The sequence below is a fragment of the Aegilops tauschii genome, chromosome 7, assembly GCF_002575655.3.
Source record: "Aegilops tauschii subsp. strangulata cultivar AL8/78 chromosome 7, Aet v6.0, whole genome shotgun sequence".
Lineage (NCBI taxonomy): Eukaryota > Viridiplantae > Streptophyta > Magnoliopsida > Poales > Poaceae > Aegilops > Aegilops tauschii.
This window is the reverse complement of record NC_053041.3, coordinates 92,790,960-92,805,100: the sequence shown is the minus strand read 5'-3', so window position 1 is coordinate 92,805,100 and position 14,141 is coordinate 92,790,960.

Here is a 14,141-nt window from a genome sequence, read left to right as displayed (position 1 = left end):
GTATCTCCGAAAGTGTCTGTTGGGTTGGCACGAATCGAGACTGGGATTTGTCACTCCGTATGACGGAGAGGTATCTCTGGGCCCACTCGGTAATGCATCATCATAATGAGCTCAGTGTGACTAAGGAGTTAGCCACGGGATCATGCGTTACGGTACGAGTAAAGTGACTTGCCGGTAACGAGATTGAACAAGGTATTGGGATACCGACGATCGAATCTCGGGCAAGTAACGTACCGATTAACAAAGGGAATTGTATACGAGATTTATTGAATCCTCAACATCGTGGTTCATCTGATGAGATCATCATGGAACATGTGGGAGCCAACATGGGTATCCAGATCCCGCTGTTGGTTATTGACCGGAGAGTCGTCTCGGTCATGTCTGCATGTCTCCCGAACCCGTAGGGTCTACACACTTAAGGTTCGGTGACGCTAGAGTTGTAGAGATATTAGTATGCGGTTAACCGAAAGTTGTTCGGAGTCCCGGATGAGATCCCGGACGTCACGAGGAGTTCCGGAATGGTCCGGAGGTAAAGATTTATATATGGGAAGTCCTATTTTGGCCACCGGAAAATGGTCGAGATTTTTCGGTATTGTACCAGGAAGGTTCTAGAAGGTCCAATGAACGTGGGTAGTGGGGGCAAGGCCCCACACCCCTGGTCAAGGTGCACCAAGATCCCACCTTAGAAGGAATAAGATCATATCCCGAAGGGATAAGATCAAGATCCCTAAAAAGGGGAGATAACAATCGGTGGGGAAGGGTAATGATGGAATTTCTTTTCCCCACCTTTGCCAACGCCCCAATGGACTTGGAGGGCAAGAAACCAGCCCCCTCCACCCCTATATATATTGGGGAGGCGCATGGGAGCAGCACCCCAAGCCCTGGAGCCTCCCTCCCTCCCGTGACACCTCTTCCTCCCCGCTTGCGCTTGGCGAAGCCCTGCCGGGATCCCGCTACTTCCACCACCACGCCGTCGTGCTGCTGGATCTCCATCAACTTCTCCTCCCCTCTTGCTGGATCAAGAAGGAGGAGACGTCCCCGCTCCGTACGTGTGTTGAGCACGGAGGTGCCGTCCGTTCGGCGCTAGGATCATCGGTGATTTGGATCACGACGAGTACGACTCCATCAACCCCATTCTCTTGAACGCTTCCGCTCGCGATCTACAAGGGTATGCAGATGCACTCCTCCCCTCTTGTTGCTAGCATCTCCTAGATTGATCTTGGTGACACGTAGGAAAATTTTGAATTTCTGCTAGTCCCCCAACAGTGGTATCAGAGCCAGGCTTATCCGTAGATTCTATGCACGAGTAGAACACAAAGTAGTTGTGGGCGATGATTTGTTCAATTTGCTTGCCGTTACTAGTCTTATCTTGATTCGGCGGCATTGTGGGATGAAGCGGCCCGGACCGACCTTACACGTACTCTTACGTCAGACAGGTTCCACCGACTGACATGCACTTGATGCATAAGGTGGCTAGCGGGTGTCTGTCTCTCCCACTTTAGTCGGATCGGATTCGATGAAGAGGGTCCTTATGAAGGGTAAATAGAAATTGGCATATCACCGTTGTGGCTTTTGCGTAGGTAAGAAACGTTCTTGCTAGAAACCCATAGCAGCCATGTAATACATGAAACAACAATTAGAGGACGTCTAACTTGTTTTTGCAGGGTATGCTATGTGATGTGATATGGACAAAAGGATGTGATGAATTATATATATGTGATGTATGAGATTGATCATGTTCTTGTAATAGGAATCACGACTTGTATGTCGATGAGTATGACAACCGGCAGGAGCGATAGGAGTTGTCTTAATTTATTGTATGACCTGCGTGTCAATGAAAAACGCCATGTAATTACTTTAATTTATTGCTAACCGTTAGCCATAGTAGTAGAAGTAATAGTTGGCGAGACAACTTCATGAAGACACGATGATGGAGATCATGGTGTCATGCCGGTGACGAAGGTGGTCATGCCGTGCCTCGAAGATGGAGATCAAAAGGCGCAAGATGATATTGGCCATATCATGTCACTTTATGATTTGCATGTGATGTTTTTCATGTTTACATCTTATTTGCTTAGAACGATGGTAGCATAAATAAGATGATCCCTCACTAAAATTTCAAGAGATGTGTTCCCCCTAACTGTGCACCGTTGCGAAGGTTCGTTGTTTTGAAGCACCACGTGATGATCGGGTGTGATAGATTCTAACGTTCGCATACAACGGGTGTTGACGAGCCTATCATGTACAGACATGGCCTCGGAACACAAGCAAAACACTCAGGTTGACTTGACGAGCCTAGCATGTATAGACATGGCCTCAGAACACAAGAGACCGAAAGGTCGAACATGAGTCGTATAGTAGATACGATCAACATGGAGATGTTCACCGATGATGACTAGTCCGTCTCACGTGATGATCGGACACGGCCTAGTCGATTCGGATCATGTATCACTTAGATGACTAGAGGGATGTCTATCTAAGTGGGAGTTCATTAAATAATCAGATGAACTTAATTATCATGAACATAGTCAAAAGGTCTTTGCAAATAATGTCGTAGCTTACGCTTTAGTTCTACTAAGATATGTTCCTACAGAAAATTTAGTTGAAAGTTGATAGTAGCAATTATGCGGACTGGGTCCGTAAACTGAGGATTGTCCTCATTGCTGCAAAGAAGTCTTATGTCCTTAATGCACCGCTCGGTGTGCTGAACCTCGAGCGTCATCTGTAGATGTTACGAAACATCTGACATACACGTTTTGATGACTGTGTGATAGTTCAGTGTGTGATGCTAACGGTTTAAAATTGTGGCACCAAAGACGGTTTTGAAACGTCGCAAAACATATGAGATGTTCCAAAGACTGAAATTGGGATTTCAGACTAATGCCCACGTCAAGAGGTATGAGACCTCTGACAAGTTTCTTAAGCCTGCAAACTAAGGGAGAAAAGCTCAATCGTTGAGCATGTGCTCAGATTGTCTGAGTACTACAATCACTTGAATCGAGTGGGAGTTAATCTTCCAGATGAGATAGTGATGGTTCTCCATAGTCACTGCCACCAAGCTATTAGAGCTTTGTGATGAACTATAACATATCAGGGATAGACATGATGATCCTTGAGCAACTCGCAATGTTTGACACCGCGAAAGTAGAAATCAAGAAGGAGCACCAATTGTTGATGGTTAGTAAAACCACTAGTTTCTAGAAGGGCAAGGGCAAGAAGGGATACTTCATGAAACGGCAAATCAGTTGCTGCTCTAGTGAAGAAACCCAAGGTTGAACCCAAACCCGAGACTAAGTGCTTCTGAAATGAGGGGAACGGTCACTGAAGCAGAACTACCCTAGATACTTCGTAGATGAGAAGGCTGGCAAGGTCGATAGAAGTATATTGGATATACATTATATTAATGTGTACTTTACTAGTACTCCTAGTAGCACCAGGGTATTAGATACCGGTTCGGTTGCTAAGTGTTAGTAACTCGAAATAAAAGCTGCGGAATAAACAGAGACTAGCTAAAGGTGAGATGACGATATGTGTTGGAAGTGTTTCCAAGGTTGATGTGATCAAGCATCGCATGCTCCCTCTACCATCGAGATTGGGGTTAAACCTGAATAATTATTATTTGGTGTTTGTGTTGAGCATAGACATGATTGGATTATGTTTATCGCAATACGGTTATTCATTAAAGGAGAATAATGATTACTCTGTCTATTTGAATAATACCTTCAATGGTCTTGCACCTAAAATGAATGGTTTATTGAATCTCGATCGTAGTGATACACATGTTCATGCCAAAAGGTATAAGATAGTAATGATAGTACCACATACTTGTGGCACTGCCACTTGAGTCATATTGGTATAAAACGCATGAAGAAGCTCCATGTTGATGGATCTTTGGACTCACTCGTTTTTGAAAAGATTGAGACATGCGAATCATGTCTATTAGTATATATGCATGAAGAAAGTCCATACAGATGGATCATTTGGACTCACTTGATTTTGAATCACTTGAGACATGCAAATCATACCTCATGGGCAAGATGACTGAAAGGCCTCGTTTTCAGTAAGATGGAACAAGAGAGCAACTTGTTGGAAGTAATACATTTTATGTGTGCAGTCCAATGAGTGCTGACACACGCAGTGGATATCGTTATGTTCTTACTTCACAGATGATTTGAGTAGATGCTGAGAATATTTACTTGATGAAACACAAGTCTGAATATTGAAAGGTTCAAGTAATTTCAGAGTGAAGTTGAAGATCATCGTGACAAGAGGACAAAATGTTTGTGATATGATCATAGAGATGAATATCTGAGTTACGAGTTTGGCACACAATTAAGAAATTGTGGAAATTGTTTCACGACTAATACCGCCTGGAACACCATATTGTGATGGTGTGTCCGAACATCATAACTGCACCCTATTGGATATGGTGCATACCATGGTGTCTCTAATCGAATTACAACTATCGTTTATGGGTTAGGCATTAGAGACAACCGCATTCACTTTAAATAGGGCACCACGCAATTCCGTTGAGACGACACCGTATGAACTATGGTTTAGAGAAACCTAAGCTATCATTTCATAAAAGTTTGGGGCTGCGACGCTTATGTGAAAAAGTTTCAGGCTGATAAGCTCGAACCCAAAGCGGATAAATGCATCTTCATAGAATACCCAAAACAGTTGGGTATACCTCCTATTTCAGATCTGGAAGAAAAAGTGACTGTTTCTAGAAATGGGTCCTTTCTCGAGGAAAAGTTTCTCTCGAAAGAATTGAGTGGGAGGATGGTGGAGACTTGATGAGGTCATTGAACCGTCACTTCAACTAATGTGTAGCAGGGCACAGGAAGTTGTTCCTGTGGCACCTACACCAATTGAAGTGGAAGCTTATGATAGTGATCATGAAACTTTAGATCAAGTCACTACCAGACCTCATAGGACGACAAGGATGCGTACTACTTCAGAGTGGTACGTAATACTGTCTTGGAAGTCATGTTGCTAGACAACAATGAACCTACGAGCTATGGAGAAGCGATGGTGGGCCCGGATTCCAACGAATGGCTCGAGGCCATAAAATCCGAGAGGATCCATGTACGAAAATGAAGTATAGACTTTGAAAGAACTACTTGATAGTCGTAAGGCTGTTGGGTACAGATGGATTTTAAAGGGAAGACAGACAATGATGGTAAGTGTCACCATTAAGAAAGCTCGACTTGTCGTTAAGATGTTTTCCGGCTAGTTCAAGGAGTTGACTGCGATGAGACTTTCTCACTCGTAGCGATGCTAAGAGTCTGTTAGAATTATATTAGCAGTTACTGCATTATTTATGAAATCTTGCAGATAGGATGTCAAAACATTGTTTCCTCGACGATTTTCTTGAGGAAAGGTTGTATGTGATACAACTAGAAGGTTTTGTCAATCCTGAAAGATGCTAACAAGTATGCAAAGCTCCAGCAATTCTTCTAAGGATTGGAGTAAGCATCTCGGAGTTGGAATGAACGCTTTGATGAGATGATCAAAGATTTTGGGTTTATACAAAGTTCATGAGAAACTTGTATTTCCAAAGAAGTGAGTGGGAGCACTATAGAATTTTTGATGAGTATATGTTGTTAACATATTGTTGATCAGAAATGATGTAGAATTTCTGGAAAGCATCACGGGTTATTTGAAAAGTGTTTTTAATGGAAAACGTGGATTAAGCTACTTGAACATTGAGCGTCAAGATCTATAAGGACAGATCAAAAACGCTTAATAGTACTTTCAAATGAATACATACCGTGACAAGATTTTGAAGGAGTTCAAAATAGATCAGCAAAGAAGGAGTTCTTGGCTGTGTTACAGGGTGTGAGTATTGAGTAAGACTCAAGACCTGACCACGGCAGAAGAAAGAGAAAGGACGAAGGTCGTCCCCTATGCTTTAGACGTAGGCTCTACAATATGCTATGCTGTGTACCGCACCTGAAGTGTGCCTTGCCATGAGTTAGTCAAGGGGTACAATAGTGATCCAGGAAGGGATCACATGACAGCGGTCGAACTTATCCTTAGTATCTAGTGGACTAAGGAATTTTCTCGATTATGGAGGTGGAAAGGGGGTTCATCGTAAAGGGTTACGTCGATGCAAACTTTGACACTAATCCGGATGACTCTGAGTAGTGAACCAGATTCGTATAGTAGAGCAGTTATTTGGAATAGCTCCAAGTAGCGTGTGGTAGCTACATCTACAAGATGACATAGAGATTTGTAAAGCACACACGGATCTGAATGTTGCAGACCCGTTGACTAAAACCTCTCTCGTAAGCATAACATGATCAAACCCTAGAACTCATTGAGTGTTAATCACATGGTGATGTGGACTAGATTATTGACTCTAGTAAACTCTTGGGTATTAGTCACATGGCGATCTGAACTTTGAGTGTTAATCACATGGTGATGTGAACTAGATTATTGCCTCTAGTGCAAGTGGGAGACTGTTGGAAATATGCCCTAGAGGCAATAATAAAATGGTTATTATTGTATTTCCTTGTTCATGATAATTGTCTGTTGTTCATGCTATAATTGTATTAACTGGAAACCATAATACATGTGTGAATACATAGACCACAACATGTCCCTAGTGAGCCTCTAGTTGACTAGCTCGTTGATCAACAGATAGTCATGGTTTCCTGACTATGGACATTGGATGTCATTGATGACGGGATCACATCATTAGGAGAATGATGTGATGGACAAGACCCAATCCTAAGCATAGCACAAGATCGTGTAGTTCGTTTGCTAGGGCTTTTCCAATCTCAAGTATCATTTCCTTAGACCTTGAGATTGTGCAACTCCCGGATACCATAGGAGTGCTTTGGGTGTGGCAAACGTCACAACGTAACTAGGTGGCCATAAAGGTGCACTACAGGTATCTCCGAAAGTGTCTGTTGGGTTGGCATGAATCGAGATTGGGATTTGTCACTCCGTATGACGGAGAGGTATCGTTGGGCCCACTCGGTAATGCATTATCATAATGAGCTCAATGTGACTAAGGAGTTAGCCACGGGATCATGCGTTACGGTACGAGTAAAGTGACTTGCCAGTAACGAGATTGAACAAGGTATTGGGATACCGACGATCGAATCTCAGGCAAGTAACGTACCGATTGACAAAGGGAATTGTATACGGGATTGATTGAATCCTCGACATCGTGGTTCATCCGATGAGATCATCGTGGAACATGTGGGAGCCAACATGGGTATCCAGATCCCGCTGTTGGTTATTCACCGGAGAGTCGTCTCGGTCATGTCTGCATGTCTCCCGAACCCGTAGGGTCTACACACTTAAAGTTCGGTGACGCTAGAGTTGTAGAGATATTAGTATGCGGTTAACCGAAAGTTGTTCGGAGTCCCGGATGAGATCTCGGACGTCACGAGGAGTTCCGGAATGGTCTGGAGGTAAAGATTTATATATGGGAAGTCCTATTTTGGCCACCGGAAAATGGTCGGGATTTTTCGGTATTGTACCAGGAAGGTTCTAGAAGGTTCCGAAGTGGGGCCCACCTGCATGGGGGGGCCCACATGAACGTGGGTAGTGGGGGCAAGGCCCCACACCCCTGGTCAAGGCGCACCAAGATCCCACATTAGAAGGAATAAGATCATATCCCGAAGGGATAAGATCAAGATCCCTAAAAAGGGGGATAACAATCGGTGGGGAAGGGAAATGATGGAATTTCTTTTCCCCACCTTTGCCAATGCCCCAATGGACTTGGAGGGCAAGAAACCAGCCCCCTCCACCCCTATATATAGTGGGGAGGCGCATGGGAGCAGCACCCCAAGCCCTGGCGCCTCCCTCCCTCGCGTGACACCTCTTCCTCCCCGCTTGCGCTTGGCGAAGCCCTGCCGGGATCCCGCTACTTCCACCACCACGCCGTCGTGCTGCTGGATCTCCATCAACTTCTCCTCTCCCCTTGCTGGATCAAGAAGGAGGAGACGTCCCCGCTCCGTACGTGTGTTGAACGCGGAGGTGCGGTCCGTTCAGCGCTAGGATCATCGGTGATTTGGATCACGACGAGTACGACTCCATCAACCCCGTCTCTTGAACGCTTCCGCTCGCGATCTACAAGGGTATGTAGATGCACTCCTCCCCTCTCATTGCTAGCATCTCATAGATTGATCTTGGTGACACGTAGCAAAAATTTTAATTTCTGCTACGTTCCCCAACAGAAAATGGTATAGGCGAAGCTACTCCGGTGGGGTTGACGATGGTGTCGGCGAAGCGGCTCCGGTAGGGTTGAGGAAGGTGTCAGCAAAGAGGATCAGTGGCCGTCAACAGGGGCGTCGGTGGGGCGGCTCCGGGGGGGTGTGGACGAAGCGTCTCCGGTGGGGAGTACGAATGAGCCGCTGTAGATGCGCTGCGGTTGACGAGAGTACCGGCGAAGCAGATCCGGCGTCGTGGACAAGGCCGGCACTGAATGGGCTGTGGTATAGTGGTGGTTGAGTAGTATACTTGTTTCTAGGGGAGGTGGGAGGGTAGATGCGGCCACAGAAGTAGACCCGGCGAGGTGCACGCCGCTGGCAGTGAATGGGCTCTGGTACGCCGGTGGATGAGCAGTCTAGGGTTTCGAGAGGGGAGGGGAGAAAGGCCGATGAAGTACGGACGGCGTGATGTGAGATGCTCTGGTGTTGTGGAGTTAGTCATTTTTGCGGGAGGGGAGAGGAAATGGGGGTGTCATGTAGTGGGGGGAACCGGAAGTTACCAAAGCAGCCTCGACCTATTATGTAGATGAGGGCGTATTGTAACTGTAGGTCTCTGTGCACCAAGGACAAAAGGGGAATTTCGCATGCTAAAGACTAAGGTGGCGGAAATTTTAGAAGGAGACGGGAGATTTTGCCGCCCGCGGGATCGTTCGTATCCAGTTTCAACTAATTTTGGACCGTGCTAGCGGGAAGGTCATGCAAGACTGTGTACATGGGGCACGCGTCAGCAGTTAATAACTGGTGTGAAGTCCACCCCAGAAAAAAAGACAATAACTCGGGATGATGCGTTGATAATTTGGACGTTCACACGGCCGTGACCAATCGTACGGGTGTAGTGGCGCGTTCACAAAAAAGGGATCAAACGCTGAGCCTATGTATTTAGTGCAATTGGTTATTTGCTTTAAACATATTGCATTGACGTGTTAGTGTAGAGGCGCACAAAAAGAAATGGATATTGTAGTCCTCTACTTAAAAGTGTTACCTCATATGATTACATAGCCTCCATTTCATAAATTGCGTACCCGTTGAATTCATATATGAATATTACATATATTACTTCATAATAGAACCTTAAATCATCCAAGACTAAGTATTTTGAATGCAAGAGTAACAATGGTGCATATACATGATAGCTACATTGGTTGTTTGAAGAAACATCACTGTAACTTTGGAAACAACTGAAAAGGTTTATTTAAATAGAAAAAATGTGATATGTGAGTGTCCAATCTTTATAGCGTTGAATCGATATTGTACCTTTGGCCACGATACGAAATAGATATTGGTTTATGTTCAAACGATGCACGTCCACGATCGCTAGATAGTGATACGTGAATGAATTGTGCAATCTCTCTCACATGCATACATATCTCATTTCCCTGTGGGCATCGGAATCACACACGCGCACTTTGTGTATTTCTCTCCCTCCGTCAAGGTTAGAATTCGTCTTTCTACCCTTTCCTACAAGTCTCTCACACAGAAACACACACGCTCTCTCTGTCGAACACGCCCACCCCTTTAATTCCGCCCACCGACAGCCACTAATGTCTCAAAGTATAATAATGTCTCTCACATATATGCATAAGGTTAACTCGAGTTTCGGAACCATATGAATACATACAATGGGATTCCAGCAGAGCACCTATTGTTTTGAGATTTCGCTCTCTCTCTCTCTCTCCCTTCATTTTTTCCAGCACTTGCATGCACACAATTTGTTTATCTTCATGATGCTTTAAGTATGCCTCGCACAAATGCTATCTACCTATCCCTTAATATAGCTAGATATGTGTCACAGAAACTCCTTCTCCCTACTAGCAAGATGCCCATGCGTTGCACCGAACATCAAGATGCATTTGTATGAGTAGTTTATCTTGTGGGAGAAAAGGATGAACGAGGGAATGCCTTATTTGCAATGCGGAGAGGGGTGTGGGTATCTTTTTGCAAAATTGCCACAGTTTCCCTCCTATCCGTCGGATATAAATCGGGTGGCCTATATTGCAGGATGGCAGGAACACCATCATCACCAATTCTGTTTTTTATAAGAGTAGGGATATGTAAGTGTCACTGCCCCCCCCCCCGACACACACACCCACACCCACACCCACACAACCACACACACACTTCCCAACACCGAAGGAGTAGGGTGACCCCTCGATCTTGATACTAATCTATCGAGTGGCTTCTCTCTCAAACACACACACACGCACACACTACCCTACACCGAAGGAGTAGGGCGGCACCTCGATCTTGATAGTAATCTATCTACTCCACTTTCAAACACACACACACACACATACACACACACTCGCTAGTTGTGCCGCTGTCCCTACCGCGCACACACTCGATACATCTTTCTCTCCCTCCCCCCCCCCCACCCCAACAATGACAACAGAAGGGTGACAACTCGATCTGATCGTAATATGTCAATTGGTTTCTCTCTCGAACATTGTGTCTCTGTGGCTCGCTCATTAGCCCCCTCGATATGTAGACTTCTCGCACGCGCACAGCTGTAGTGACGATGACACTGAACCCAGTGTGCCTCGTTTTTACCGGCCTCATGTGATAGTTTTCACCCTTTTTCTGTTAATTAACAAGGCAACTTTTTCTTTGTTACTACTAGTGAATCTGAAATCATTCGGGGCAGACATAAAATATATCACTTCAACCCAATTATCGTAGTAAATGTTTTAAAAGAAACTAGCTAGATGCCCGGGTGTTGCACGGAACATCAAGATGCATTTGTATGAGTAGTTTATCTTGTGAGAGAAAAGGATGAACGAGGGAAGGCCGTATTTGCGAACGTGGAGAGGGGTGTGGGTATATTTTTGCAAAATTGCCATAGTTTTCTTCCTATCCGTTAGATATAAATCCGACGGCCTGTATTGCAAGATGGCACGCACACCATCATCACCAAATCTGTTTTCTACTCCCTCCGTTCCTAAATATTTGTCTTTTTAGAGATTTCAACAAGTGACTACATATGGAGCAAAATGAGTGAATCTACACTCTAAAATATGTCTACATACACATCCGTATGTGGTAGTCCATTTGAAATATGAAAAAGACAAATATTTAGGAACGGATGGAGTATAAGAGTAGACATGGAGATATATCTCCAGCATGGTCTACAACAAAAATGTGCTGGACTGGTTAGCGCCGGATGCTCGCAACCACTACAGGAAACAAGTAATTTGCCGTCTGGGGATCACAGACGGCAAAGACCCGAATCCAGACGGCAAAGATTTTGCCGTCAGGAAGCAGACGACAAAGTCAGACGGCAAAGATAAGTCGGCAAAGAATACTTTGTCGTCAGCTTTTCATTGGCCAGACGGCAAAAACTTTACTGTCAGCCGAACCTTCTTTGCCATCAGCCTTATAAATCACAAATGGCAAAGAAATGCAGTTTTGCCGTCAGCCAGACTACAAGTTTGCCGTCAGCTATTTGCGTCTTTGCCGTCAGCCTCTTATATCATAGACAGCAAAGAAGTTATTTTTTTTAAAACACACACACACACCCACAACAGCATTGTTCCCGAGCGATGCGGTCAACTCGTGCGAGTGCAATACCTATCTTTCTTCTTCTTTTTTAACAGGGAAAGGCCCATCCGTGTGTAGTGCCATTCATTCAACGTTAGTGGAGTACAATCTGCAAATATGAGCCCGAACCAAAACTAGAGTTACAGAATAGTCCTGGAAATTAACACAAAGGACCCTAACAAGTAAAACTGAAAAGCAATCGGGTCCTTCTTCTCCACTCCGGTGCTCTGCCCGCCCCGCTGTCCAGCCCGACGCTCGCCTTGCCTCTCTGTCGTGCTCTGCTCGCCACCCCGCCGCCCGGCCCTGCTCGGCCACGCTCAGGAGCTGACTCGCTCCGGCGCCACGGAGAGGCACGCGAGGGAGGTCGGGGATGGCCGGCGCTCAACCGGCGGAGCGCCCGGCTGCTCTAGCGGCGGAGCTCGTGAGGCGGAGCGCAGGACCGGCAGGTGAGGAGGAGCTCGGGGTGTGGACGGATTCGGGTGCGCGACCAGAGGAGCTGGGGTGCGCACGGCCGACCGGTGAGGCCGAGCTCGCGAGGTAGAGCTTCATGCGGCGCTGGTGGTGTGGCGGACGGATGGGCGGGAGGGCGCTGGGCTGGGCGGTGGACGGACGGGGCTCGCCAGTGCTGGCCATGGCACGTGGCTGCTCAGGGACAGGAGGGCGCTGGACGGGGGCGCCGGACGGGTAGGCGCTGGACGGGGGCGCCGGATGGGCGGGCGGCGTTGGCCAGCGGCGTGTGGCTGCTCAGGGGAGAAGGCGGGAGGAGGGTGCTGCCTAGCGGCGTGCTAATGCTCGTGGAGATGGAGAGAATGAGAGAAGAGGGAGCACGGGGGAGAAGGAGATAGGAATCATGGGTGTGGCAGGTACGGGCGTGGCCTCGTGGGTCAACTCGTGGGTGGGGTCGTGGGTGGGGGCGCGTGCATCGTGGGGTGGGTTGGGATGGGCGCGCGGTGGGCTACGATGTGTGTCCAGGATGATGCCAAGTCATCAATCCGTGTGGTTGATCTGCGTAGTGTGCTTCTTCTTTGCCATTTGCGGAAACAAATACAGACGGCAAAGAGCTCAATTTGCCATCTGCGAAAAAACACAGACGGCAAAGATTCTTTGCCTTCTACCAAAACAAACACAGACGGCATAGATGCTTTGCCATCTGTGATTTTTGTTGCAGACGGCAATGTGTGCTCTTTGCCGTCTGTATTTTTTTCACAGACGACAAAGTTTATTTTGCCGTCAGTTTTTCTTTGCCGTCTACCGATGACGGCAAACCCCAGCGGCATACATTTTCACAACTCTAACCAACCAGATGAAATTCGTGCAAACACGGACTGATTTCATATAAGCATCAAGGATTTCGTATAAAAAAGTCGGATCTTCACATAAACATGATGGATTTCATTACATTTACATGAACTAAGCGGTGCCAATCCGGCTCTCTTGGTATAATTAATACTCCCTCCGTCCGGAAATACTTGTCCTAGAAATGGATGTATCTAGATTTATTTTAGTTATAGATACATACAATTTATCCATTCTTAGAACAAAAATTTCCCGCTAGCTGGAGAGGGAGTACATAATCTAAATGGCCGCCCGCGGATCCCTTTGTCTTCCTCATGTCCTGCAGACACTTTGCGGGGTCGACGAAGGTCCTCGGTAGAGAAGAAGAAGCAAATAAACCACCTGAATGCGCAGTCGTCGCCTCGGCGATGGCCTTCATGGGACCCATGTGGCGGCGGCCTCCCATGTTCTACTTCTCCTTGATGATGGCGGCGGACACGGAGAAGCTGGCCACCGACTCGTCGCTCTCCGCGCACCCGGCTTCTGTCTCTGCCTGCATGGCGCTGTCGCAGGCATGGGAGGTGCGCCCACAGACACGGGAGGCGCGGTACGACGCAGCAACGACGACGCCCGTACCGGTGTGCTCGCCGCCGTGCCGGTGTGGAGCAACTCGCCACTCCTCATCGAGCTGAACTGGAGCGGCAAGTTGCTGAACCACGCGCCTCCTTGGGGCGGCAACTGGCTCCGTCAGGCCAAGCGAGGTTGGTGAAGCACCGAGCGGCCTCGCCCATATCCGGAGGGCTCGGCGGGCCACCCAGCCTGGTAATATGCCGGAGAACGGCTCCTCGGAAGCCATCGGAAGAGTGGAGAAAATGGTGAAGGAGGAGATGGGGGAGCGGTGGAGGGGTGAGATTCTTGCCCGTTGTCTGTCTGGCCTCGTGTAAATAGAGGGCGGTCGGTAGGAGCTTGGCCGGCGTCTGGCCTCGTTTAAAGTGAGGGCGGACGGGAGGAGCTCGGCCGGTGTTGCGTTTAATTCCGGCCCGCTCATGAACGGACGTGTGGCCGGAATAGGTTTCTCGCTTAGCATGCGAATTTAATGGAGGC